Here is a 27402-nt window from a genome sequence, read left to right as displayed (position 1 = left end):
GGCTTCCAGCCGTACCGTGACGTCATAGGGCGAGCCCCCGGTGATGGCCTGCAGCTGCTGTGACACAATAATGATGCTGGCCCCGGAACATGAATACAAATTAGTTCGTGAGTCACGTGGTACTGAATTATTGGATGGAATGTTCTTTCAACTTCACGGATTTATATATGAGAGGAGGTAAGTGGGCAGGGCTTACACCTCGGGTCCACTCTTCCTTCACTCGCAACACCCCACACCCACCTCCCATTGTCCCAAGGTACTTTCCGCTGGAACCGCCGAATGTGTAACACCTGCCCATTTACCTGCTCCCTCCTGAATATCCAAGGGCTCGAACATACCCGCCAGGTAAAGCAGCACTTTACCTGCACATTTGCCACAACCTAGTCGACTGCATTCGCTGCTCACAGTGTCGTGTCCCCAACGTAGCATGAAGCATAAACTGGGTGACTGTTTCGCAGAACATCTCAATACTGCCCGCAAAAAAGGCACTGAGCTTCTGGTTGCCGCCGCTTTAACACGCCACCCTGTTCCCTGGCCAACTTCTCTGTCTCAGACATGCAAAGCTCAGCTCCAGGTGGAAGAACAACGCCTCATTTTCCACTTGAAGACCCTACATGCCCCGGTCTTCAATATCGAGTTCCATGACTTTAGGGCCTGAAATCCGCCATGTCCTATTCTCTCCTATTCATGTAATGTCGTCTTTAGCAGCTTACCCGTCTAAGGGTGCTCTGTTCTGCACCTCCCCTTCTCATCTGCTTCCCAAAAAACTCAACATAAATATTTCACATTGATATACTGGCCCAATGTGCACAGTTGAGGTGACACACTCTGGAGGTCTGCGTGGCCTTCTCCTGTTCTCTGTTGAGGAGAGCAATGCTTGTGGTCATGTTCAGATGCGCAGATTTACACGGAAAAGGGAAGAGAATGATACGAATTGAGACGCGCGTTTACTTACGGTGTAGAACCAGCAGAGCGAAGGTGGGCCGCATGGCCTCCGTCTACGCTGTGCCACATGTTATGATTCAGAGTTAAATCACAGTTCGACCAACAGAATGTGGGAATTTAGAAAACAGTTTATATTTACACAGCCTCCATACGTCTGCGCAACAGCATATTACACGACAGCAGTGGAGGTCTTTGACATCAGTCTCGAACTTGCCTGTCACAAAAGGCTGAAGAGATCTATGGAAAACACTCCGTGTGGGAAAGTAGAGTGGCGCAGCAGAACGGTGCTGGGTTCATATCCCTCGATCGAAACTATCGTCTGCTATTGCTTCCCTTTGTAACGGGATTCTGTTCTATATCTTGCCTTTGCCTCTGCTTCCCAAATGTTCGAGCATCTGAGCTGAATATGTCACTAAACACTGGCCCAATTTACACAATTGAGGGGAAGTTCTTGTGGAGATTTGAGTTGTTTCCCTCCGGTCTGCTCTGAACTGAATCCTAACACCTCTTCTCTGAAATGGGAATGAGCTGGTGAAGTTGAAACAATTCGAATTCGAATCCCTACAGTGTGGAAACAGGCCCTCCTGCTCAACAAGTCCTTATGAACCCTCCGAAGAGTAAGCCGCCCAGACCCGACATTTACTTCTGACTGATGCGCCCAACCTACCGACCTCTGGGCACTATGGGGCAGTTTAGCATGGTCAGTCCACCTAACCTGCACATCTTTCGACTGTGGAAGGAAACCGGAGCACCGCAGGAAACCCACGCAGACACGGGGGGATTGAACAAACTCCACACAAACAAGTCGCACACGGGTAGGATCGAATTCAGGTCCCGTTATAAGACAGCAGTGTTAACCACAAAGCCACATTATTTGCGGTCGTATTCATTCCCTGCAATAATTCCCCACTCCGGTTCAGACGCGAATGACAGGACGATCAGCATTTCGAAAGCAGCATCACCACACAGACACAGTTCCCATGATGAGGACACATATCACCGATTGGGAATCATCTCGGAGAGATACAAGTGACAGAGAGTCACATGGAAATGATGGACTGAACGGCTTCAGGCTGCGGCGGAATGACGTCACGCGTTGATGCCGTCCCTCTCCCTGTCTCTGGGACAGAGCGGCTGAGGGAGAAACAATGGCTCATTTTCAACTTCATCTGGGACAGTTGGGGCTCAGATGTTCACTGCTGCCCGTTCGCAGCAAAGAAACAGACGCCCGTGTTAGAAAGGTCTTTCTGCAGGATTGCTGTGTGAAGACGAATTCTGAGCCCCGAGCAGGCTGCACACAAATATACTCATATGAATATACCTGAGGGAACAGTTTCCGGTGTCCATTTCTCTCTGTCCCACCAGCACAGCATCTTTCTGTCTCTTTGATTACAGACCTTTGTAATGTAGTTAAAACTTGCCCATTTCCTACGCATTAGTGTAACTGACGTCTCCCATCCCAAGTGACTGCGAGAGAGCAGAAGAGCGAATGAGCTCTGCCCTCCCCCAGAACAGTTTGCAAGGAGAAACAAAATGGTTTAATTATCCGCCAGTGGAGAGAGTCCAGTTACTGGGAACGGGACAAACAGCAGCGTCCTGGGCGCAGGGAGACAGAATGAGAAGCAAATGTTGTGGAATCTCTTTGCTGCTTGCGATTCTTGGAGCAACTCAAACGTATTTCACACTGAGCAAGTCTCAGCTGCTTCAGGGGAGGGCACTTGGAGTGTCTGGGGTCAGGGCACCACGCGCCTGACTGGGCCTGCCGCTCGTTGGTCTAGCGGTATAATTCTCGCTTCGGGCCTCCAGGTGGGTGGATTTGTGAGAGATCCCGGGTTCAAATCGCGGACGAGCCTTCATTTCTTGAGTTGCCTTGTGCAGAAACACCGGTGCAATTTTCTCAAAAAGCCCACTAATGAAACGAGATCGTGCTGCCTGAAGCAGGGATGGGGGTCGAGCTCCTATTACAGCGAACATGGCAAAAGGAAACACTTGTTCAAAGTGAAAACAAGCATTGGACATAGTTTGCCCGCGCGGTCCGACTCTGAATGAATCCTCCAGCTGCATTATTGCTCAATTGTGAACGTGAAATTTCAGGAAGCGGGGAAGTGAAGTGATTGCAGACAGCGCTGAACTGGTTGACGTTAATGGTGCCGTGTATGAGGATTGTCAGCAATGCAGGTACATTGGAAAGTTGGGACAGTTCTCCTTGGAGAACAGGAGGTTGAAAGCTGCCTGATTGACAGTTTTCAAGTCATGAGGGTCTAGACACAGGAATAATGGAGTGCAAATGCTCCCACGCCTGAAAGGATCGACAACGATTCAGCAGAGTTTTAAAATCACGAGGAAAAGAAGTAAAAGTGACATTAGGAAGAACGTTTTCGTACAGGGAGTGATCAGGGTCAGTAGGTGACGCAAACTTCAAACAATTATGGTCCTGAACCCATAGGACAGACGGATGGGAGTGGAAGACAAGAAGAAAGAGAGACACAGAGTGAGCGAGAAAAGGGAGAAAAGTCAGAAAAACAGAAGTTAAGGAAAAACATAGAGAGACTGAGGAAGGGATAGAATTCCAGTGGGTCCCAGCTTTCTCTGTGGTTTCATACACTCCCTCTCAACCAGGAGAGACAGGCCCTGCTCCTAGAATCTACGTCAGTCTGGCTGGTTCAGGGACGGTGTGGGGATGATGGACGGTGGTTAATCGATCAAAACTGACACTGAAACTCTCACAGTAACCACACTCATTCACACGCGCGCGCGCACACACACACACACACACACACACACACACACACACAAACCCTTTGATACTCACCTCCTGCTCCATCCACATGGCAGGGGGAACTATGGCTGACAGGAACTGTTTTAAATACCTTCAGGTCTATGACTTAAAGACCCTTCTGAGCCCAAAACCCAGCTCTTCTACCGAGAGTATACCTCCCCCAGGATGGAGCATTACAAGTTGTGAGTTGAGAGGAAGCGGGGGTGGTGTGAGAGAAAGCAGCAGCTCAATAGTTTAGTCCAAACTATCTGTCTGTCTGTCCCTCTGCTCCTTCTCCCACCTCCTCACCTCACACGCAGATTACAGACTTAAAACCACACAGAGACAAAGCTGCAGTTTCAAACCAGCAGCAGCCACAGCACACTTTCATTTAGACAACGAAACACAGAATTCTGCACCCAAAGGACACAAATTTATTTCACAAGGAAACAAGGATTTTCACACAGCTAAACACAACATTGTCTGAGTATATCTCTGGACATGTTTGTAAAAGTCAGTGATTCTGTGTCTCACTCTGACTGTATTGCGCTTCCATCTCTGTGTTAATGTCTGTTTTTCGGTGTTGATGTGACTATCTCTGCAAGCAGTGGGACACAGATTATGTCGGAGGGAAGTTTGAGTGTGTCTGTCTGTGTATGAATGACAAACTGTCTGCAGTGGCACACGTTGTCCCAGAAGCGTGTGTGTGAAAATTTCTTTATAGCTGTCTGTGAATCTGATTTTGTGCCTGTGAGTGTTGGTGTGTGCCCAGTCCTGCCTGCAATGGGACCAACTTTGATTCATCACGTTTATAATTCATTCTTTCAAAGTCAGAGTTTCTCTCTCTCTGAGAAGTACAGTAACACAATGCCGGCTTCTGCTGGCCTACCCATGTGACACCACAAGTGCCACATTTCCCTGTTCCACTGCATCTGTGTCCTTGGGGGTAGGGGTGGGGTGGGGGGTTGAGATCCATCAGAATTTTATTGAGAACAGCAGCAGCAGCACAGCTGCCTGAGTCAGGTGTGAACTCAGAAGGTGGGATGACTGAGTAAATCCTTTCCCAGAAAAGCAGCAGGTAACAGCTTCTCCCCAGTGTGTATTCGTTGGGCTTTCACAAGGTTTTTTTGAATGGACAAATTGCTCCCCACACAGAGAGGGGAATGGCCTCTCCCCAGTGTGAACGGACTCATGTATCAGCATTTCATGTCTGTGTTTAAAGCTTTTTTCTCAATGTGAGCATTTCAAAGATCTCTCAGTGTTTACCAGTTGGTGTGTCGAGATGCTGATAACAGAGAATGCCTTATTACACTCAGGCCAGATGAATGGCCTCTCCCCACTGAGTGCATTCTTGTTTCTCAAGGACGGGTGATTGATTGAATCCCTTCCCACAAACAGTAGATGAATGACTTATCTCCAGTGTGACTGTATCAATGAATTTCCAGCATGTATAGACATTTGTATCCCTTCCCACAGTTTGCACATTTCCATGATGTCTGTGGTGTAGATCATGTCTCTCCATATTGGATGATCAGCTGATTCCTCACTCAGACACAGGTCAGGGTTAATAGACTTATAGAATCCCTACAGTCCACAAGTCCACACCAAACGTCTGGGGATAAAGACATCCAGACCTATTCTCCTACCCCATTACTGAACATTTACCCTTGACTAATACACCTAACCGACACATACCTGAAAACAATGTGCAATTTGACATGGTCCATTCACCTAACCTGCCCGTCTTTGAATTGGGAGAAGAAAGCGGAGTACCCAGATGGAGCTGACGCAGACCCAGGGAGAATGTGCAAACTCCACAGATACAGTCGGCTGAGGCTGGGATTGAGCCACTGTGGCGATACAATCTCTCCCTGCTGTGAATGGTGGGATGCGATTCAATCTGTGGAACTGGTGCAGGACTTGTCCATTTGTCACTGGGTACACCGATGTTTGCAAACTTTTCCCACAGACAAACATTGACAATCTAATGGTTTTCAAATCCTGATGAACTGACTCATTCTAAGATGCTGATAAGATATTTGCTTAGAATTCACACTGATAAATGTGTCTCTGTGATACTCTGTGAAACAAACTTAAATCAGGAAAAATAAGAGATTGAGAAATCGTACCGTTTATGATACTAAAAGGATATAAGAATCATAAAAACCTTAGAGTGTGGAAGCAGGCCGTTTGAATTCACACCCATCCTCTGAAGAGCATCCCACACAGACTGACCCCATATCCCTGCATTCCCCATGGCTTACCCACCCAGCCTGCACATCCCTGCACATTTTGGGCAATTTAGCAAGACCAACCCACCTAACCCATATATCGTTGAATTGTGGGAGGAAACAGGAGCACCGAGAGGAAACCACACAAACATATGAAGAAAGTGCAAACTCCACGCAGTCACCCGAGTCTGGAATCAAACTCAGGTCCCCAGAGCTGAGAGGCAGCAGTGCTAACCATTGGGTCACCACGGAGTTCTTTGAATCAGCAATTTGTGTGAAAGTCACTCAAATACTGACCGTGAAACATTACTGGACTGTCATGAAAAACTCAACTAGCTGACAAATGTCCTTCAGTGAAAGGGCGCGTTCTGGCCCTCTACAAGCCTCAGCTCTCAATGAAAGTAGAGATAGTGAGAGCAGTGGGATACTTACAGATAGTTTCCTCCATCTCCATCACAGGAATAACTGACAGATCCTCACTTCAAGAAGATCAAGATCAGAGTGAATGAAGAAGCATCACCTATAAACTCCGCTCTCAGACACACACTGTCCTCCTGTAGATACATGTTTTTGTTTCTTTAGAGAGAGGGAGAGACAGAGAGAGAGAATTGCAGTTCACTGACCTTCAAGAACCAGCCGCTCCGAAGCCTCTCCTTCCCAGTGCAGGAGAGACAAATGTTCCTCTTGGTTTGAGATTGCTGTGGGGAAATTCTTCCACTCTAACCCTGTGTAAAAGAATTTCCCAGAGTTCAGTACTAACTCGAATACAAACACTTCCCAGCAGGTTGTTCCTAAACCCATCCAGTCCCTCCCTCCAGCTCTGTCTCTCACTTTTCAACGCCACCAGCTCAGACACCCGCCTTGCGTATGCTCCATAAACAACTCGGCGCTGCCTTTTGTTCACTCTGATTGGCTTGGTGTCCCGCCAATTCCAGAATGTCGTCACGAGCTGCCCCACTTTCTATTGGGCAGGACATGGGGTCAGTCACACAAGAGATGAAACATAAAAGAGATATGTGTTCACCTCTGAGCCGGCGTGTGTTTATTGTCCATCCCTCGTTGTCTGGAGGGCGGTGAGGAATCAACCACAATAAAGTCACATTTCAGTCTAACCGGAGAAAGGTGAGCCCAATGGTATCATACAATAATTGACAGTCCAGATTTTTAATGACTTAACGGAACACCCCTATCTGGCCTGTTGAGATTTGAACACCTCTCACAGAACACTAACCAGGGTTGGCTCGGACTAGACCAGTTACATTGAGACAAAACCACTGTCTTCTGAGACAGGAATTTCCAGCTTTGGTCAACAAGAGGACACAATGTTTCAGGGAAACCAGAAGTATCTATTCAGAATTTCCATCATGAACTGACAGGAATAACTTCTGTAAAAGTCCCCTACAGGATTTTGGGGTGAAGATTTACATATGAAAAGAAGAATCATAATCCATAAATCCGTGTGTGAGTAAGAATAATACTTATTGTTACGTCATGGCAATCAAACCCTGTTAATTAAACTAACCGCCCAGAAAAACTCATCTTGCCTCATAATCTGTTAAAATGTGAGTGACAGAATTCCTAAATTCCACTATTGAAAGAAAATATTTTTCTAATTCTAATAGTGAACACAAAACAGAACCTATTCACAAATCCAACACCCCCTTTCTTTAACTACTTACTATCTGACCCCAGCTCGACGCAACTTAATATGCTTTTCTAATAACATATTTATTAAACGTTACATTAACTTAATCTCAAGGCCACACAGTCTCCTCTTCATTGATGTTTTCACTTTTCTAGCTGCTGATCTTCCTGGGTGCTCTTCTTTTTACTGTATGTTTCACGTGAACAGGTACCTTTGATGGAGAGTGTTTTCAATTTCTCTGAGAGCAAGGTATTAGATCGGCAGTTGCTCTCCCACTAATTTTCAAAATGCCGGGTTTATATCCCCCATAGGACTCGTTAAATTCTTATTTGATTGATTTCCAGGGATCAAAACAATAAAATTCAAATTTCATTGTCTTCTGGTATCCTGGGCATAGCTTAAATTAATTAAATTTGAATTGTTGCCAAAACATCAAACCGAACACAGGTATCCATTTAACAGCCAATTGCTACATTTGAAACATTTGAAACCTTTTGCTCGCAGCTGTGGCTGTACTTTAAGTTGAGAAAAGCACTCTCTATCTTAAACTCACAGTACATGCTTTCGACATCATCACATTGCATTGAGCATTTGTCCTGGACCAACACGAAGACTCTAACGCCACGATGCAACCATGTAAATGTGGAGACTATGGGAAGAGATTGTAGTTACCCTGTCTAGCTGGAAATTGATTGATACAGTCACACTGGAAATAAGCTTTTGACTGCTCGACATGTGGAAAGGGATTCACAGTGTATTCCATCTTCCAGAAAAATTTGCTTATCACACTGAGGAGATACCGTTTAGCTGAACATCCTGTGGAAAGTGTTTCACACAATCAGCCAACCTCACTGTGCACCAACGAGTTCACACTGGGGACAGGCTGTTTATGTGCCCTGTATGTGGGAAGGAATTTGCCGGACATCAAACTTGTTGCGACATCAGCGAGTTGACACTGGAGATAAATTATTTACTTGCTCAGAGTTTGCAAAGGGATTCGGATAGTCCCACAACCTGCTGATACATCAACACATTCATTCTGGTGAGAGTGGAGAAAAGAATTCACTTCTGCCGACACATCAATGAGTTCACACAAGGGAGAGATCATTCACTTGCTCCGAGTGTAATACAAACTGCATTCAGTTTTCTCAGCTCGTCAGTGCAGTTACAACATTGGCATCTACCCAACAATATGGAAATTTGCCAGATTGCCTGTGCACAAGTAGCAGTACATATCCAACTCAGGATTAATCGTCCTATTATCGATACTCTCGATTATCGATAAAGCTATGTTACATATCGAATAACATCCTCTCAGCTATGAGCTGCTGAGTGACCAGTTTGGGTACCACCAGGCTCACTCAGGTACTGACCTCATTCTAGCCTTTTGTTAAAACATGGACAAAAAAGCTTAATCCTAGAGGTGAGATGTGAGTATTGTGAGAAAGGGTTCCCTTCCCCCTCGGTGCCAGAAACTCACAGACACATTCACACCAGGGAGTGGCCATTCACGTGCTCCATGTGCGGGCAGGGATTCAATTGGATGGACAACCTGCAGATGCACCAGTGGGTCTACACAGGAGAGAAGCCATTCACATACCCCATGTGCGAGAGGGGGTTCGTGCAGTCATCTACACTCCTGATCCACCAGCAGGTCCACACGGGGGAGAGGCCATTCACATGCCCCGTGTGCAGGAAGGGCTTGTGGGCAACATAGAGCAACATGTACGGGTCCAAACAGGGAAGACACTGTTCATCTGCTCTGAGTGTGAGAAGGAATTCATGGATTCTTCCGGCCTGCTGACCCACCAGCTAGTCCACGCTGGAGACAGCCCACTCCCCCACTCTCAGTGCAGGAAGGCTTCTCCAGCTCCTCCCGCCTGCGGAGGCACCAGTGAATTCATGTGCCATTGCAGGGGGATTGAAAGAAAAACGGCCGAGTACCATTAGCCACTGGACTATCAACCCAGTTCTGGGAACTCACAGGTTTGAATCCTGTTGTGGCAGATGACGGAATTGGGATTTGGTCAGAAATCTGGAGTTCAGAATCTAACGATGAAACCGTTTTCAGGGCAACAAAGAAACCCCCAATTGATTCACTCATGTCCTTTTGAGGGAAGGAAACTACTGTTGTGGGAAAGGATTCACTCAGTCATCCCAGCTGCACCCTTTACCTGATCTGACCTACACGTGACTCCAGACCCACAGCAATGTGGTGGGCTCTTGACTACGCTCCATAATGCCTGGAAAATAGGTGGGGAGAAATTTACTTGGATACAGAGCATAGGTTGAAATTGCTGAGTGAGGCAATACTTCCTCTGGGTTAAAACTGTACCAAGGATTCAATTTCAAAGGGACAAGTCTGTGCTGACCAATACTAAAGAAAGTGGGGATGGGGAGTGTGTGCAGTTTGACATTGAGCTGTTTAAGAATGAAATAAATTGGTTTTCATATGGCTTTTTGCTGGGGAGATCTGAAGCAGTACCGAAGTTGGGTCACAATAAAGGTGACCTGAACTTACCAGGAAAACAAATTTGTGGCACCAGTCTTTTTTTTTCTCTCCTATTAGCATTTGGACTGAAAATCTGTCGGTTACACCAACACCTTCACAGGATATATTACGCATGCTTCTCGGTGTCAACAAGCACTGCGCATATACGCCGGTGTCAGCAAAATACTGCGCATGCTCCTATCTGACAGCAGAAACAGTTCGCGACGTTCTTTTGACGGACCAATAGAAAGCGCTGGAAGACCGGAAGGGGTGTGGTCTTCCTGACATTGAGAGCGCCTCTATTCTCTGAATGCGGACGTTGGACCATGAGTTTGTGAAGCTGTAGTTGCTGTTCTTCTCTCTCTCTGAATGAAGATTGAACTTAACCTCAGACTGCAACTTTTCTCTGTCCAACATCTGTGAGTACAACACACTCTTTTCTCACCGCCTTTTCCATTTTATTTTTTCATTCTGGAGTTCAGTTCTTGACTTGCAGCAAAGTTGGTTCAGGTCTGTGTCTTAATTGGCAAACACATGGCAAATGCAGTTACACAGTGTGAAGTTATAGTCTTTCCTGTGAAATAAAAACAGAAAGGAGGAACATTGTTTAAATGGTGAAAGATTGGGATGTGGAAAAAGTGAGAACTGCATATGCAAGAGATCAGAGTCGAAATATGTGGCGCTGGAAAAGCACAACAGATCAGGCAGCATCCGTGGTGCAGGGCAGCCAATGTTTTGGGCAAAAACCATTCATCAAGAATGATGTGTGGACGTACAAAGGTGCCTCAGCTACCTTCTACTCAGGCTTTCTATCCCAGTCAATGCCAGTTGTCAGACAGGTGCAGCAAGCAATGAGCAAGGCAAGTGGTGTATTAGCAAGAGGTATTGAGTTCAGAAGTGGGGATGTCTTCCTGCAGTTCGGGGGGTCATTGAATATATTGAAAGCTGAGTTTATCTGACTTTTGAATGTTACAAGTAGTTATGGGGAAGGCAAGGAAATGTTTTTTTAAAATATTTTATTAGAATCTTTTTCAAATCTTTTACAAAACATCTATAGACAAAAAAGAACCCTACCAAAATACAGAAAGATAGAGGCAGTACAACAACGTCATATCACGATACTATTAAGAATGAACTAACTACTATTCTACCAGAACAACTGTACCTGCTTAGCTTAAACTAAACTTCAATCAAATTTAAAAAAATAAATTAACCTGAATTCAAATTAAATTACATCACATTATTTTATTCTATTTAACTCACTACAGCTCCACTGAGGCTCCCATCCCTGGGAGCTCCACTTATTGTCCCCATATTCTTTTCCCCCAGCCTCCCTTCCCAGGGCCCCACTGGTGCCCAAACTGATTCCCATGGCATACCACGGCACTAATCAATATTGCTGATAAGTCTGCATCCATATAATTTAGAAAGGGTTGCCACGTCTTGTAAAACCGCCCTGTTCTGTAGTGCACCATATTCATGCGGTAGTCTTGGGGGAGTTGCTCCATCACTAGCCGACGTTACCCCGTAAGACCTGGGTTTTTTTCCAATGTCTATTTCATTAAAATGTTCTTCCTTGCATATGGGTAAGAATGTTACACAGTCTCTCCCTATGTTTCCCCAGGAGAGGGCAAATTTGCTAACCCCAGAAGAAGAAATGCCAGATCCACGTTAATTTCAATCCCGAGGATATCCTTCGGCTCCCTTACTATAGCACTGCAGTAAGTCTGGATCTTAAAACATGACCAATAGCAGTGTGTGAGAGTGCCTATAATAATTTTACATTTGGGACAACCTGGTGATACTCCTCTCCTGAACTTAGCTAGCTTCGCTGGTGCCATATGAGCCCTGTGTAAAATCTTCAATTTCATGGCCTGTACTTTGTTACGTATTGAAATTTTGCTCACATTTTCCCATATTTCTTTTCCATACTTCCAATGAAGTATCATCTCCAAGTTCCTGATTCCACGTCCTACAGATTCCCTCCATGTCCCCTAAGGCACGTCCCTTTTGTAAATAATACAAAGTACTGACTAAAAGAACACCAGCACACTCGAGTACTCTTTTCTCCATGTCTGACCTGGAAAGCTGAGCTGGGACCATCATCTCTTTCTGAATATAACCCTTATCTGAAAGTACCGGAATAGGCACAATCCATATTTCTGACTTAGCTGGCTAAATGACATCAAGACCTCCCCCTTGAATAAATCTCCCAGGCAGGAGATTCCCTTATTCTCCAATGACCGAAAGCTGGAGTCCATTGCCCCATGTTTAAATCCTTGGGATCCCACCAATGGGGTAAATGGTGAGGTCTTAAGCCAATTGCCCTCATCTTGCCTCATTTTCCTCCAGGTTTTCACCGTATTTAAAATGATTGGACTCTTACACTGCTCGGTCATGGATTTCATCTTATCCATAAATGATTAGGGAACAACGCAACTGCGAGGTTTCAACATCAAGCCAAATTGACCCTGAATCACCACCATGCCCCGACACCCAGATATGGGAACAAAGTGCATATTTGATGTTTCTTCAAGTCCAGAAGGTTCACCCCACTCCCTCACCCTGCGAGAGCTGCAATTTGGTAAACTTAATTAGGGTGCGCCTGCGACACCAAATAAAAGAACTGAGGCAACCACTGAGCCTCCATAATACTCATCTGGGTAGCAACAATGGGAGCATTCTCAAGGGGTACAACAGGCGAGGAAGAACATTCATTTTATTCAGGGCGATTCGGTGTAACCATCATAACGGTAATCCCTTCCACTGCTGCAAATCCTGCTTTATCCTCTCGAGTAATTGTACATAGTTAGCTTTATACAGCTGGAGCTTTATACAGCTGGTGGAAGGCAGGAGTAATAAAAATTCTCAAATACAAAAATCCTTTTGACGACCATCTAAACAGGAACTGCATTCCATCCTTCAGATCAGGCACCTCCACTAATCCCCCCCGCCACCGGCATGGCTTCCGATTTTGTAAAGTTGATCTTGTAGCCCAAAAAACGGCCAAATAAATTAATTGTTTGAATCAATTGAGAAACTGACTCCTCCAGCTTGGCCAAGAACAAGAGGATGTTATCAGCATATTGGGTGATCTTCTGCTCCCCCATTCCCACCTCTGGCCCCACAATTACAGGATCCCTCCTGATAGCCTCAGCTAATGGCGCAATTGCCAAGATAAATAGCAGCGGTGAAAGGACACCCCTATCGACTACCTCTCCCAGGATTAAAGTTATCTGACTTAGTACTGTTGTGATGACTGCTGCCTTAGGATCATTGTACAACACAAATACCCATCTAGCAAAGGATCCCCTCAGAACAAAATGCTCGGGGACCCCAAACAAGTACAGCCATTCTATCGGGTCAAATGCCTTGTCTGCGTCTAGGGAGACCACCGAACCCAGGATCAATCTTTGTGGCATACCTGCACTATGTTCAGTACCCTCCTGATATTGTTGGAGGAGCTACAGCCCTTAAAACCCATCTGATCATCTTTCATAATACAGGGCAACACCTTTTCCAACCTCAGGGCCGGCATCTTGGGTAGAATTTTAAAATCTACATTTAACAGTGAAATGGGTCTGCATGAAGCACATTCTTCAGGCTCTTTCTCCTTCTTTAAAATGAAGGAGATATTAGCCTCCCTGAGAGAGGGCGGAAGACAAACCTGTGTATCTGAATAGCTATACATCCTCAGAGGTGGCATTTATGAATTCCTTATAGAATTCACTTGGGAACCCATCTGACCCTGATGCGTTGCTACTCTGGAGATGCTTTATTGTTTCCTGCACCTCCTGTATCGTCATAGGCCCATTCAACAGGGAAACCTGTTCCGCCTTTATACTGGGGAGGGGCTGGTTCTCCAAATTCAAACAATCTTTGTTTGGCAAAGGAGACCCTTTTTTGCCACATGTGTGTGCAATGAGTCGAGAGCAACCCAGAGGGCTGCAGCTTGACCAGTGAAGTCCTAATATACTTCCTCAGCATCTCTTGTTGCTCCTCTCTCTGCTTCCTTCTAGTTGTTTAATACGAAATAACTAGGCCTCATAAATATGCCTCAGTGGCCTCCCACAGTATTGCTGTATTACTGGCCTTACTTGAGTTGATATCCCAGAAGACCCTGAACTTTTTTCTGATGTACTCAACGAATTTGCCATTCCTTAACAGGAATGGGTCCGTGCGCCAGTGCCGTGCATCCATTCCACCACCCTTGATTTTACCATCTAAATACACTGGCACGTGGTCTGAAACAGCTATATTCCCAAGTTTACAAGCCAGTGTTTTATCCAAAATATCTGATGGCATAAAAAACAGTCAACTCGTGTGTGGCACGTGTGAGGGTTGGAACAGAAAGTAATGTCTCTTCCATTCAGGTGGAGGTGCCTCCATACATCCACTAACCCCAACTCCACACACTGGGGCAGCACGGTGGCTCAGTGGTTAGTTCTGCTGCCTCACAGCACCAGGGACCAAGGTCTGATTCTGGCCTTGGATGACTGTGTGTGGAGTTTGCACATTCTCCTCGTGTCTGCGTGGGTTTCCTGCGGGTGCTCTGGTTTCCTCGCACAGTCCAATGATGTACAGTTAAGGTGAATTGGCCATGCTAAATTGCCCATGGTGTTAGGTGCATTAGTCAGAGGGAAATGGGTCTAGATGGATTACTCTTCAGAGGGTCACTGTGGACTTGTTGGGCCGAAGGGCCCGTTTCCACACTGTAGGGAAACTAATCATGTCCACCAACTGCTTAGATCGTGCAGTCATACATGCCAGGCCCCTTGTCACCCTGTCTACCTCAGGATCTATGAGGCGATTAAAATCCCCTCCTATGATCGTGCTGTGCACCCCAAGACTCATTAATTTAGCAACTGCATCAGTTAGAAATGTAAGAGGGTGCACAATGAGGGGTGTGGGGAATATACATTCAGGACGCCATACTCTTCTCCATGTAGTTGAGCTTTAAGAATGACGAACTGTCCAAGTTCGTCCTTAATTTTCTCAAATACCTGGAAAGGGAGGTTCCTTCAAATCAGTATAGCCACTCCTCTACTCTTAGAGCTAAAGGAGAAGAATACCCTATCATAACTCCCCCACCACCCCACCCCACCTTGCCCACAGCTAACATTCTGGATCCTTCCAAATGAGGCCGTGCCCTAGCCCCAGGCAAGTCACAGATGAACAAAAAACACGTTATTTACATTCTGAGAGTTAAAAATGGATGCCCATTCACCCCCTCCCCCGCCACACACACACACCCCTTCTCCATACATCTTAACCATAGATATAGCCACCCCCAAACCAAAACCAAAAGGACAGCAGTTAAAACAAGTCCTCACATAATGCACAACTGACCGATATACTAACTAATTCCGGTTTTACATCAAGGCAGTATGGAGAAGCCGATAACCACAAAAAAAAAATGTAGAGAGAGAAAACAAAAGAAGGGACAGAAAGAACTGTACCATTGCCCGTATCGATGGCCCCATCCCGACCTGAGTCCTTGAATTCAGAGAATTCACAAAGTCCTTCGCCTTTTCTGCTGAATCAAAATGATATACCGTCCCCCCATGAGCAAACTCCAACATGGCCAGGGACCTCAAGGAACATTGAATGTTCAGACCCCTTAATTTTCTCTTAACTTCATCAAAAGCCCTTTCTCTTCATAATTCTGGCTCCTGAGAAGTCCTGAAAAGATATTATTCTTGAGCCTTTAATGCACAAAGCCTGTGGATCTCTTCCCAGTCTTCCTGATGTTTCAATCACTAACTGTTTTTTATTTATAATGCAGGAGTCACACAAGGACCGTGCGGGGGCGTGGGTCCGCTCCTGACCTGCACATTGCAATCCGGTGGGCCTGCTCCAAACCCAACAGGCCCGACTCCAACTCCAGCCCCAAGAACGTTAGGAACCACTTCTCCAGGATTCCAATGAGGTCTTTGCCTTCCTCACATTCCAGACGACCCACGAGCTGTAAGCTTTTTCTCCTACTTTTGTTTTCTGGGTCGTCCACTTGCTCCTGAAGGACCCGAACCTGGTCGTCCAGCGTTTGGATCCTTTCTCCTGAGTCCTCCGCCACGGTCCTCTCCTCTGCTGCCTATTTTCTTCGGGCCAACATTTGAATTTACTGCTCATGCTTTTCCAGCGTGGCAGATAGTGGCTCCACCGCTGCTTCAATCTTTTCTCAGAGTTTGCCAAACTCCGAGAGTAACTGCTGCTGCCCCATTAAATCCAAAGGGGCCGCCCTGGGAGTTTGAGCAATGGCTCCAGGCACCCCCGATGCAGTAGGGGAGTGCCCTGCCTGCTGCACTCCTTTTGGCCCCTTTCCTTCATTTGCTTTCATCCTGGTCTTAAAGCTGACAAACCACAACTTTAGCAGCTCCAGATGTTCACTAAGCGTCCACATTGCCATAGGATATGGCACAGAGCCCAACACAGCAGACCACTCAGACCACGGCCATCTTGGATCTCCAAGAAATTGGTTTTCAGACTCCACTAGAGAACAGCTACAGGATCATACAGCACAGAAACAGACCCTTCAGTCCAACTAGTCCATGCTATGTTCTCAAATTAAACTGGTCCATTTGCCAGTGATTGGCCCATATCCCTCTGAACCTTTCCTATTCATGTACTTATCAAAATGTCTTTTAAACATTGTTGCTGTACCTGCATCCGCCACTTCCTCTGGACATTGATTCCACACGCAAATCACATTCTTCACAAAAAAGTTCTCCTCGTATCTTTTTAAAATCTTTCTCCTCTCCCCTTCAAAGTTTGCTCCCTCATCTTGAAACCCCCACCCTAGGGAAAGGACACCTGCTGGTCACCTCATCTATACCCCTCATGATCTTCTAATCCTCTATAAAGTCACCTCTCAACCTATCCACCCAGATGTAAGTATATTCCTATCCAGTTATTATCTGTTCAGTGCTGGTGCAGGCTCGAAATACCAAATGGTCTACCCCTGCTCCCAATTCTGTCACACTGTGTGAGACCATAAGACATGAGAACAGAAATTACGCCATTCAACGCATCGAGTCTGCTCCACCATTCAACCATGGCTGATAAATTTCTCAAACTCATTCTCCTGCTTTCTCCGCATTACCTTCGATTCCCTTGATACTCAAGAAGCTATCTATCTCAGTCTTAAATATACTCGGTGACCTGGCCTCCTGTGGCAATGAATTTTATAGATTCAGCACTCTCTGGCTGAAGACATTTCTTCTTATCTCCATTCTGAAAAGTCTTCCCCTTACTCGAAGGCTGTGCCCTCACGTTCTAGTCTCTCCTACCAATGGAGACATCTTGTCAATGTCCACTCTGTCCTGGCTGTTCAGTATTCTGTCTGTTTCAGTTAGATCCCCCCCTCCCCCGAGTGTGGGCCTGTTAATCAGCATGGACCAAACCCTTCAGGATGAGGTACAGAGGAATTAGGTTCAGCAAAGTGAGAATGGGGGAGAGTCTGAGGGATGGAGATTTTCAGCTTTCTGGGAATGAGAGAGGAAAGAAAGTTTGATATAAATTAGAATTGATTAGATAGGCTGATGGGCCAAGGAGTGGCAGATGGAGTTTAATTTAGATGAGTATGAGATTTTGCGATTTGGTAAGGCAAATCAGGGCAGGACCTATACACCAAATTCTAAGGTCCTGGGGAGTGACGCAGAACAAAAAGACCTTGGAGAGCAGGTTCATAGTTCCTTGAAAATGGAGTCGCAAGTCGATCAGATAATGAAGGAGCTGTTTGGTATGCTTTCCTCCATTGGTCAGTACATTGAGTTAAACCACGTTTTGGAATACCACACATAGTTCTGATCTCCCTGCTGCAGGAAAGATGTTGTGATACTTGAAAGAGTTCAGAAAGAATTTACAAGGCTGTTGCCAGAGTTGGAAGGTTTGAGCTCCAGAGAAAGGCTGAAGAGACTGGGTCTATTTTCCCTGGAGTGTTGGAGGCTGAAGGGTGACCTTATACAAGTTCATAAGGGGCTTGGATAGGATGCCATCGCCAAGATCTTTTCCCAAGGAAATGAGTCCAAAAGTATAGGGCATAGGTTTGGGATGAGAGGGGGAAGATTTAAAAATAACCTGAGGGAAAACTTCCTCACAAAGATGGTGATGTCTCTGTGGAATGAGCTGCCAAAGGAAGTGATGGAGGCTGGTACAATTACAACATATTAAAAGGCATCTGGATGGGTACTTGAATCGGAAGGGTTTTGAGGGAAATGGGCCAAATGCTGGCAAATGGGACTGGATTAATTTAGGATATCTGGTCGGCACCATTGATTGGGCCGAAGGGTCTGTTTCAGTGCTGTATGACTAATCGTCTTCATTGAAAGTAGAAGTGTGGTTGTGAAGACTAGACTTCCAGAGTAGTTTTCAAAGATGTTTTGCCCTGACTGGGAGCAGAAGTTACAATGAAATCTTTCATTTGTGAGACAGCAACTGAGTGAGGGAGCACATCTGGAATTCTGGTGGAAAGTGGGAATTCATTGCACTGTGGGGATGAAGTGCTTTCAGGATTACTGGCAGTAAGTACAGTGTGCTGAGTGGAGAACCTAGTGAAGGGTTAGGTGGGTTTTTGTTTGAAACTGCTCATTTCATTCAGCCTTCAACATTGTATTTCCAATGCTGTCCATCAGTGGGAGCGGTGAATCAGTAACTGGTATCGTTAGAAGCCTTACGATTTTCAGTACTGCAGGTATTACATTGTTTCATCAGCTTTGTAAAGGTTACTGGCAGCAGTGGGAGGTGTGGGCTGTATTCACTAGAAATGATTAAGCAGTTACAGAACACACATACGAGAGGGCAGGGTGGGACTTGTCTTTCGATTTGCAGAAAGTGGGAGTTTCTGGGAGCTGTCATCCGGAGTGCACACCACCTTGGTAAATCATTGAAGCCCTAAGGTGTGGAATCAGGCCATTCAGCCCATAAAGGCAACCCTGATCCCTCTGAAGACCATGCCACCCAGACCCACCCCCACCCCACATATCCTGTCCTGTCGTTTCTGTTGGTGAATTAGACTAGGACTAGGGGACATGGCCTCAGGATTAGGGAGAGCAGATTTAGGACAGAGATGAGGCAGAACTGCTTTCCCTGGAATGTGGTGAATCTGTGGAATTCTCTGCCCAAGGAAGCAGTAGCAGCAGCTTTATTAAGTATATTCAGGATACAGTTGGCTGGGTTATTGCATTATAGGGACAATTAAAGGGTAGTTGGGACAATGCATATAGGAGGAGCTGAGATGATGACCTTAATGAATGGCAGAGCAGGCTGGATGGGCCAAATGGCCTACTCCTGCTTCTATTAATGTGAAACTATAACTGTGCATTTCCCTTGGCTAACCCACCTAACCTGCACATCCCTGGGCACAATGGGCAATTTAGCATTGCCAATCCAAATCAAGGCCAGTGAGCAGTGTGGCGATGTGGAAAATGAATGTTAGAGAACGATAAAAAGGGACAAGGAGGATAAACGTACCAGCAATCAAAGCTGGAGTCAAAAGATCACAAAAAATAAAAGTAAAAGCTGAATGTGTGCTGCATTGTAACAAAAGTGAATGAATTGGCTGCACACATTGAAGAGAATAATTATGATCTGAGACTCCTTACAGAGAAGTTTAATGGGAAGCTCAGTAAAGGTAGATGGTTGTCATTGCTAATCAAAGCACTGATCACAGGGTAGTCTGGTGTCAGCTCGGATTTCAGGTGTAGATCTCTCTGTCCTTGTTGATCTTCCTGTTCCCACAGAGTGAGATGTTGGTCTGTCCTCAGCTCTGCTGGGTTTTTGCTGAAGCTTTGACCCCCTTTTCCACCTTCCAGAACAATAAAACATTCAGTCACTCAAGGCGCAACCCACATTGCCCCAGCCTGTCAACCATCCACACAGAGAGACTCATCGTAGTGGGGAATAAACAAGAAAAATGAAACAAAATTACAAATAAATAGGTGAGCGTGTTTAATGTTTGTTCATTGGGAATTAAGCCAGAAATAAGGGTCTTCCAGGATTCATATGGTACCCAACTTGAGGAATTCTCTTTCCCTTACATCTAACTATTAGTACCCAACTCTGATTTATAACAACACTTACAGAAATAAAGCATTTGTTATCAAACAGACAGAGACAAACAGTACAGACATAGACATTTGCTTTCTCTCATGCACGCGTACATGCATATAAGTGTATAGGGTGAATTTGTATTTGCAGAATTATATTTATACATACATAGAACATTACAGCGCAGTGCAGACGCTTCGGCCTTCAATGTTGCACCGACCTGTGGAACCAATCTGAAGCTCATCTAACCGACACTATTCCATTCTCGTCCATATGCCTATCCAATGACCATGTAAATGCCCTTAAAGTTGGCGAGTCTACTACTATTGCAGGCAGTACGTTCCACACCTCTACTACTCTGACTAAAGAAACTACCTCTGACCATCTGTCCTATATCTATCACCCCTCAGTATAAAGTTATATCCCCTCTTGGTAGCCATTGCCATCCAAGGAAAAAGGCATTCACTGTCCAACCTATCTAACTCTCTGATTATCTTATGTCTCAGTTAAGTCATCTTTCAACCTTCTTCTCCCGAACGAAAACAACCGCAAGCCCCTCAGCCTTTCCTCCTAAGACCTTCCCTCCATACCAGGTAACATCCTAGTAAATCTCCTCTGAACCTTTCCCAAAGCTTCCACATCCTTTCTATAAAGCGGTGACCAGAACTGTACACAATGCTCCAAATCTGGCCACACCAGAGTTTTGTACAGCTGCAGCATGATCTCATGGTTCTGAAACTCAATCCCTCTACCAACAAAAGCTAACACACCGTATGCCTTCTTAACAGCCCTAACAACCTGGGTAACTTTCAAGTATCTGCGTACTTGGACACCAAGATCTCTCTGCTCATCTACACTCCCAAGAATCTTACCATTAGCCCAGGACTCTGCATTCCTGTTGCTCTTTCCAAAGTGAATCACCTCACGCTTTTCCGCATTAAACTCCATTTTCCACCTCTCAGCCCAGCCCTGCAGCTTATCTATGTCCCTCTGTAACTGACAACATCCTTAGTCAGTATCCACAACTCTACCGACTTTAGTGTCATCCGTGAATTTCCAAACCCACCTTCTGTGCCCTCATCCAGGTCATTAATAAAATGACAAAGAGCAGTGGACCCAAAACAGATCCTTGTGGTACCTCACAAGTAACTGAACTCCAGGATGAATATTTCCCATCAACCACCACCCTCTTGTCTTCTTTCAGCTAGCCAATTTCTGATCCAAAAATTTGATTTTGTTCAAAAAATGCGCAATCTGCTGACAGTCAATGCAGGCAGTGCATGCATATACTATTTTATAAATGTCACTTTGGAAACAGAACTTGTCAGATTCAAAATTGGGATACAGACTGACTGTGACCTCATACCTTTAATGCTTTGTCTGAGCTGAGGTGTCACCTTTTGTTAGATACCTTAAGCTATCTCTGAGATGATATGTAAATCTCAGAACTTCATACAAATTAATATGATACCTACAACCCATTCTAAAAGATTAAAGACTGATGGTTTGCCACGTCTGTATGTTTAGTTGCTCACTAATGTTGGTGTCAATGCCTTGAACCAGTGTCTGGTTGTTTCTAAAGACACTATTGTAGGTTTATCCTGAATTTATACAGTTTTTCTTTGCTTCCCAAAATCAGATCTGCTCCCACTGAACAGTATCCCAATGTCGTGAAAGATGTTAACTTTCAGGTAGAGTTATTTAAAAGAGATGTTTTTACTTTTTTGGCCCTGTAAGATCCTGAATTAGCATCCTTCGGGAAAATTAGAGTGGAGTGAGAATGGATAGGGGGAGAGAGATTGGGATGGTGCTTTCAATTTTGTGGAAAAACAAAAGAAAAGATTGTTCTGCAGAAAAAAAATTGCTTGTTCTGAATTTCTACCCTGGACTGATGTTAAAGTAGAGATTTGAGACCGCCCAGGGAATCCCTTGTGGACTCAGACCTGTAAAGCCTCCCTCTTGGTTCGTCCCGGAAATCATACTGTTTGGAAGTCTGGAATAAAAACCTGTTATGGACAGTTTAGTATAATTTTAGTTATCCCCTTTATTCACTAATAGCATCACTGTGACAACATAACATTGATTCCTATAAGGTAAACTAAGTTGGTTCTAATAATCTAGGAGAGTAGGTTACCAGCTGTTCAAATGCCCAGCAGGCTACTCTAATGTATTGATACAAAGTGGCTTCCTTTGTACAAAATTTTGAAAAAGAAGTTGCATGTTCTTAATTAGACAGATAATAGTGAAAGACAATAATTCATAAAGAAGAAAAGCGAATTGACAGGTCTGTGAAGCTTGACTAATCACTCCGACAGGCCCCAAGCCATTCGTCAGGTGGGAAAAACAGCTGAGTTAGGGGCCTGCGAGTGAGATAAACTCCTCTCATAAAGAGGTACCAGTCTCAGCTAATTGGAGAGTTCACAAGATAACCTTGTACAGCTCACATGTCAGATACAGTTCTTTTATAAAATGGCTTCTTAGTAAGGAGGGCAAACGTTCAATCATAAAATGGCTTCCCGACACATTGTGCAAGAATCTCTTCAATATTCGACCTCTAATAAATTCTAAGCTCGGAGCAGACTCCTGCTTTTTAGGCACTAAACCATTCTGTACCTGAGGCGGAGATGTTACCGTAAGGTTGCATTCAAATTGATTCATTCGTCTTCGAATGAAACATGCCTACTTTTCAAGTTTGTGATTCAAATTCAAATAAGACATAAGATCTAATTAGTTAGAATTGACAGTGGGGCAGTCCTTAAAAACAGCAAGTAATTTAAAGCTTTATCAGTATTTCCTTTTATAGAATTTGCATTTCATAACCAGAATTGGCTTCTCAAAATGCAATTAAATTCGATCCATACCAGCTAAGCACTAAGAGTTAATTTTCTACTGGATTCAACAGCCTCAGCACTAAAATGGTGTCTCTCTCCAGTGTCCTTTTGAAATCTCAAGTCAGGGTTTTGTAACAGCAAAGATTTATTTTCTCTGTGACTGCCCTGCTTGCAAGGGGTATACGAATCCATTATAATTGACAGCAACTGACTGTTAATTACAAAGTTTTTGATAGTATTTGATTCTGACCCTGAAACGAAACTCGATACTGTCATTAATTTCACAAGGGAACGGCTGTGAATGTTATCACTTGGTGTCCTGTTCATACAGATTCACCGATGCTAAGGCAAACGTTCTTAATTGTCTTACAGCATCCTGTTATCACTTGGTCAGCCCAGGTGTCCCTATCTTTTACATTCTTTAAGATGCCCCCCTTTTCTGAGCCTTGCTGTCTGTCTATTTTCTAGTGTAATAAATGTGTTCTATAATTCAGCATTACATTTAGTCTAAATGTTTAAAGACAAGTTTTAAGGCTATAGACCTTCTCAGTGACAATGATGACGTTTGTAATCTCTTTTTACAGAGTATTTGATCTGAAAACTGAAGTTTAAAAATCAACAGATGAAGGGCTTATGCCCAAAACGCCGACTCTCCTGCTCCTCAGATGCTGCCTGACCTGGTGTGCTTTTCCGCACTTTTTGACTCTGACTCTCCAGCGTCTGCTGTCCTCAATTTCAAGTCAATGTCTGACAGTCATTCAGTCCATTGGGACTGTAAGGAGTTTTGACTAAGATTCTGTGAGAAGGAGCAAAGTTTTTTGGTCCCTGTTTCAGTACGTTTTCAGCATCAGTGGGACTGAATGAGAGACCCTACTGTTACAGCGTACTGAGTGTGGAACCAAAAACAGTTATCCAGCCTGGAAAGAGGAATTCACGGCAGGGAGGGACTGTACACGTGTTTGTGTGCCGCTGAAGCTTCAGCCATGGAGAAACCCGAGGAATCCCGCCCCGTGGAGAAACCTTGGAAGTGTGGCGACTGTGGGAAAGGCTTCCATGTCCCATCTGTCCTGGAGGCTCATCAGCGCAGTCACACTGGGGTCAGGCCATTCTCCTGCCCAGAGTGCGGGAAGGGGTTCAGCAGTTCCTCCACCCTGCTGAGGCACCGACGGGTCCACACGGGGGAGAGGCCCTTCAGCTGCCCTGAGTGCAGGAAGGCTTTCAGCAATTCCTCTGACCTACTGAAGCACCAGCGGGTCCACACCGGGGAGAGGCCATTCGCCTGCCCAGAGTGTGGGAAGGGGTTCAGCAGTTCCTCCGCCTTGCTGACCCACCGACGGGTCCACACAGGGGAGAAGCCCTTCAGCTGCCCTAAGTGTGGGAAGGCCTTCACCCAGGCCTTTTCCCTGCTAAGGCACCAGAGTGTCCACACAGGGGAGAGGCCATTCACTTGCCCAGTGTGCGGGAAGGGGTTCAGCGATTCCTCCGCCCTGCTGACCCACCAGCGGGTCCACACAGGGGAGAAGCCTTTCAGCTGCCCTGAGTGTGGGAAGGCCTTCACCCATGCCTCCAACCTGCTGACCCACCGGTGGGTCCATACCAGGGACAGGCCATTCAGTTGCCCCGAGTGTGGGAAGGCTTTCAGCAATTTCTCCCACGTGCTGATCCACCGACGGGTCCACACCGGGGAGAGGCCATTCTCTTGTCCTGAGTGCAGAAAGGCCTTCAGCAATTCCTCTGACCTACTGAAGCACCAGCGGGTTCACACTGGGGAGAGGCCCTTCAGCTGCCCTGAGTGCGGGAAGGCCTTCACCCAGGCCTGCAACTTGCAGAGGCACCAGCGGGGGCACCAGCGCTCCCAACAATCGGATTCTGCCGGTGAGGCTGCTGTGGGTCACCCCCAGGACTGAACCTCCTGCCCAGTCTGACAGTGGGAGAGTTGGTGGGCTTGTTTTGTTTTCTGCTGGACTTCACCCACTCCCACGGTGGCTCAGTGGTGAGGAGCATTGCCTCACAGTGCCAGGGACCCGGCTTTGATTCCACTATTGGGGCAACTATCTGTGTGGAGTTTGCACATTCTCCTTCTGTGCCTGCGTGGGTTTTCTCGGTGTTCCGGTTTCCTCCCACAGTCCAAAGGTGTGCAGGTAGGGTGGATTGGTGAAGTTAAATTGTCCCAGTGTTCAGGGATGTGTAGGTTTGGTGCATTAGTCAGGGGAAGTGTCCAGTAATAGGGTAGGGAAATGGGTCTGGGTGGGTGACTCTTCAGAGGGTCAGTTTGAACTTGTTGGGCTGAAGGACCTGTGTCCACACTGTAGGGATTCTGTGATTCTATGAACTTTGATCCATTGGGCGCTGCTGCTCATTGAGCCCAGGACTGCACGTTCCCACTGAAACAATCTGCACAAACCGAAGCCTGCGAGACCTTTGGAGCAGAAGTTAGGCCATTCAGCCCATCGAGTCTGCTCTGCCATTCGTTAGAGACAAAAACAAGCTGCAGATGCTGGAATCCAAAGTAGACAAGCAGGAGGCTGGGAGAACACAGCAAGCCAGGCAGCACCAGCAGTGAAGTCAGTGTTTCAGGTCTTAACCCAAATCATTGACTTCTCCACCAGAAATGATTTACCAGGATGTTGCCGAGAGTTTGGGGTACAGGGAGAGGTTGAATAGACTGGGGCTGTTTTCCCTGGAGTGTCAGAGGTTGAGGGGTGACCTTATATGGGTTTATAAAATCCTGAGGAGTATGGATAGAGCAAATAACAGGGTCATTTCCCTGGAGGTTGGGCAGTCCAGAACCAGAGGGTTTATGGTGAGAGGGAAAAGATTAAAGTGGGACCTAAAGGGCAACCTTTTCATACAGAGGGTGATGCATGGATGGAATGAGCTGCCAGAAGATGTGGTGGAGGCTGGTACAATGACAGCCTTTAAATAGCATCTGGATGGGGACATGAATAGGAATGGTTGAGAGGGATATAGGCCAAGTGCTGGAAACCGACCCTTTGGTCCAACCCATTCATGCTGACCAGATATCCTAAATTAATCTAGTCCCATTTGCCAGCACCCCTCAACTCTTCCTGTTCATACACCCATCCAGGTGCCTTTTGATTAGATTCCCTACAGCGTGGAAACAGGCCCTTCGGCCCAACAAGTCCTCACTGACCCTCCAAAGAGTAACCCACCCTAACACTACAGGCAACTTAGCATGGGACCTCAAGGGACAAGTTTTCACACAGAGGGTGGTGCATGTACAGAATGAGCTGCCAGGGGAAGTTGTGGAGGCTGGTACAATGACAACATTTAAAAAGCATCTGGATGGGTATATGAGCTAAATGCTGACAAATGGGAGTAGATTAAATGTTGGATGTCTGGTCATTCTGGACGAGTTATACCGAAGGGTCTGTTTCAGTGCTGTACATCTCGACGACCATCTCTACGGCCTCTCGGGTTCACACACAAAGAATCTGTCAGGAACGTTGGGTTTCAGAGTTCGGTTGAAGCAATGTGGTATCTTTTGGAGACTTCGAGTCAAAAGAGATGCACAGCAGGGAAACAGACCCTTCAGTCCAACAAAGTTATCAGTTTAATAAAGCAAGGCAGTCTGACGCAATTCTGTCCAGCGACACAGAAGTTAAAGCTTCTGAGCTCCGTGGCGAAATTGCAGAATTACTTTCGAAAAAAACATGTAAATGATGTGTAATTTAAGAGAAAGCACAGCCTTAAAAGACCAATCAAATGTAATAAGGTGACATGATTGACAGCAGGGTAGTCCAATATTTTCTAGCAAACAGATTGTTTTACTCTCAAAATCATCCCGTGCTTGCGAGTTCAAGGTTAGTTTGAATACCAAATTCATATGATTCATATTATTAAACTCCATTGTTTTCTTTTCCCCAAAGCTAACCAACTCAGCAAAGCAGCAATTCAAGTTCACAGTATCAAATCATAACCTGAAGCTATTTTAAATTGAAAAGCCATTTTGTGGTTAATAAAAATCTACATACACCTGTTGCTCCTAACAACAGCCTAAATTCAAATTTTAAATTCTCATCTTCCCCTGTGTTCATCTCCATCATTGCAAGCTCATCAGACAAGCCCCTTGCAAGGGGGAAGATGATAAAGATCGAACTTGCCCTGCTGTGTGGACTTGCCATTGCCAGCATTGGTGCACAAGGGACAGTTTACCTGTGCGATCCTGAGCAACCAGAGACTGTGTGCCAACTATGCCAGGAAGATGTCCTCGTCTGCTGAGGGACTGAGCATTACCAAGAATGACTACTGCAGTGGTCAGAGATTGAACAGTTCATTTACAGAACAAGTCTAAATGGTCTTTACCCTGTCAAGGTGTTGTGTGCCAGTTTCATACCAGTTGTGCTATGAGCTACCCTGGTAAGCCTTGCCCCATCCAAATAGGTCACACCGCAAAAGAGAAGATAGGGAAATGTTATCTTTCGATTACAATTTGT

The 27402-nt window shown here is 45.6% G+C and overlaps 1 protein-coding gene, 1 long non-coding RNA gene and 1 pseudogene across 2 annotated transcripts in view; 2 read left to right on the top strand and 1 right to left on the bottom strand.

Annotated features, from left to right (window-relative positions):
* The window catches only part of LOC140460597 (uncharacterized), a 621333-nt gene that overhangs the window by 524052 nt on the left and 69879 nt on the right, over positions 1–27402 (bottom strand). The window lies entirely within an intron of this gene.
* The window catches only part of LOC140460600 (uncharacterized), a 163620-nt gene that overhangs the window by 94300 nt on the left and 41918 nt on the right, over positions 1–27402 (top strand). The gene's annotated exons all lie outside the window — the stretch shown is intronic.
* On the top strand, positions 44–26347 carry LOC140461046 (uncharacterized; annotated as a pseudogene).

The sequence above is a fragment of the Chiloscyllium punctatum genome, chromosome 36 (genome assembly GCF_047496795.1).
Source record: "Chiloscyllium punctatum isolate Juve2018m chromosome 36, sChiPun1.3, whole genome shotgun sequence".
Lineage (NCBI taxonomy): Eukaryota > Metazoa > Chordata > Chondrichthyes > Orectolobiformes > Hemiscylliidae > Chiloscyllium > Chiloscyllium punctatum.
This window is presented reverse-complemented; position numbering and strand designations above follow the sequence as displayed.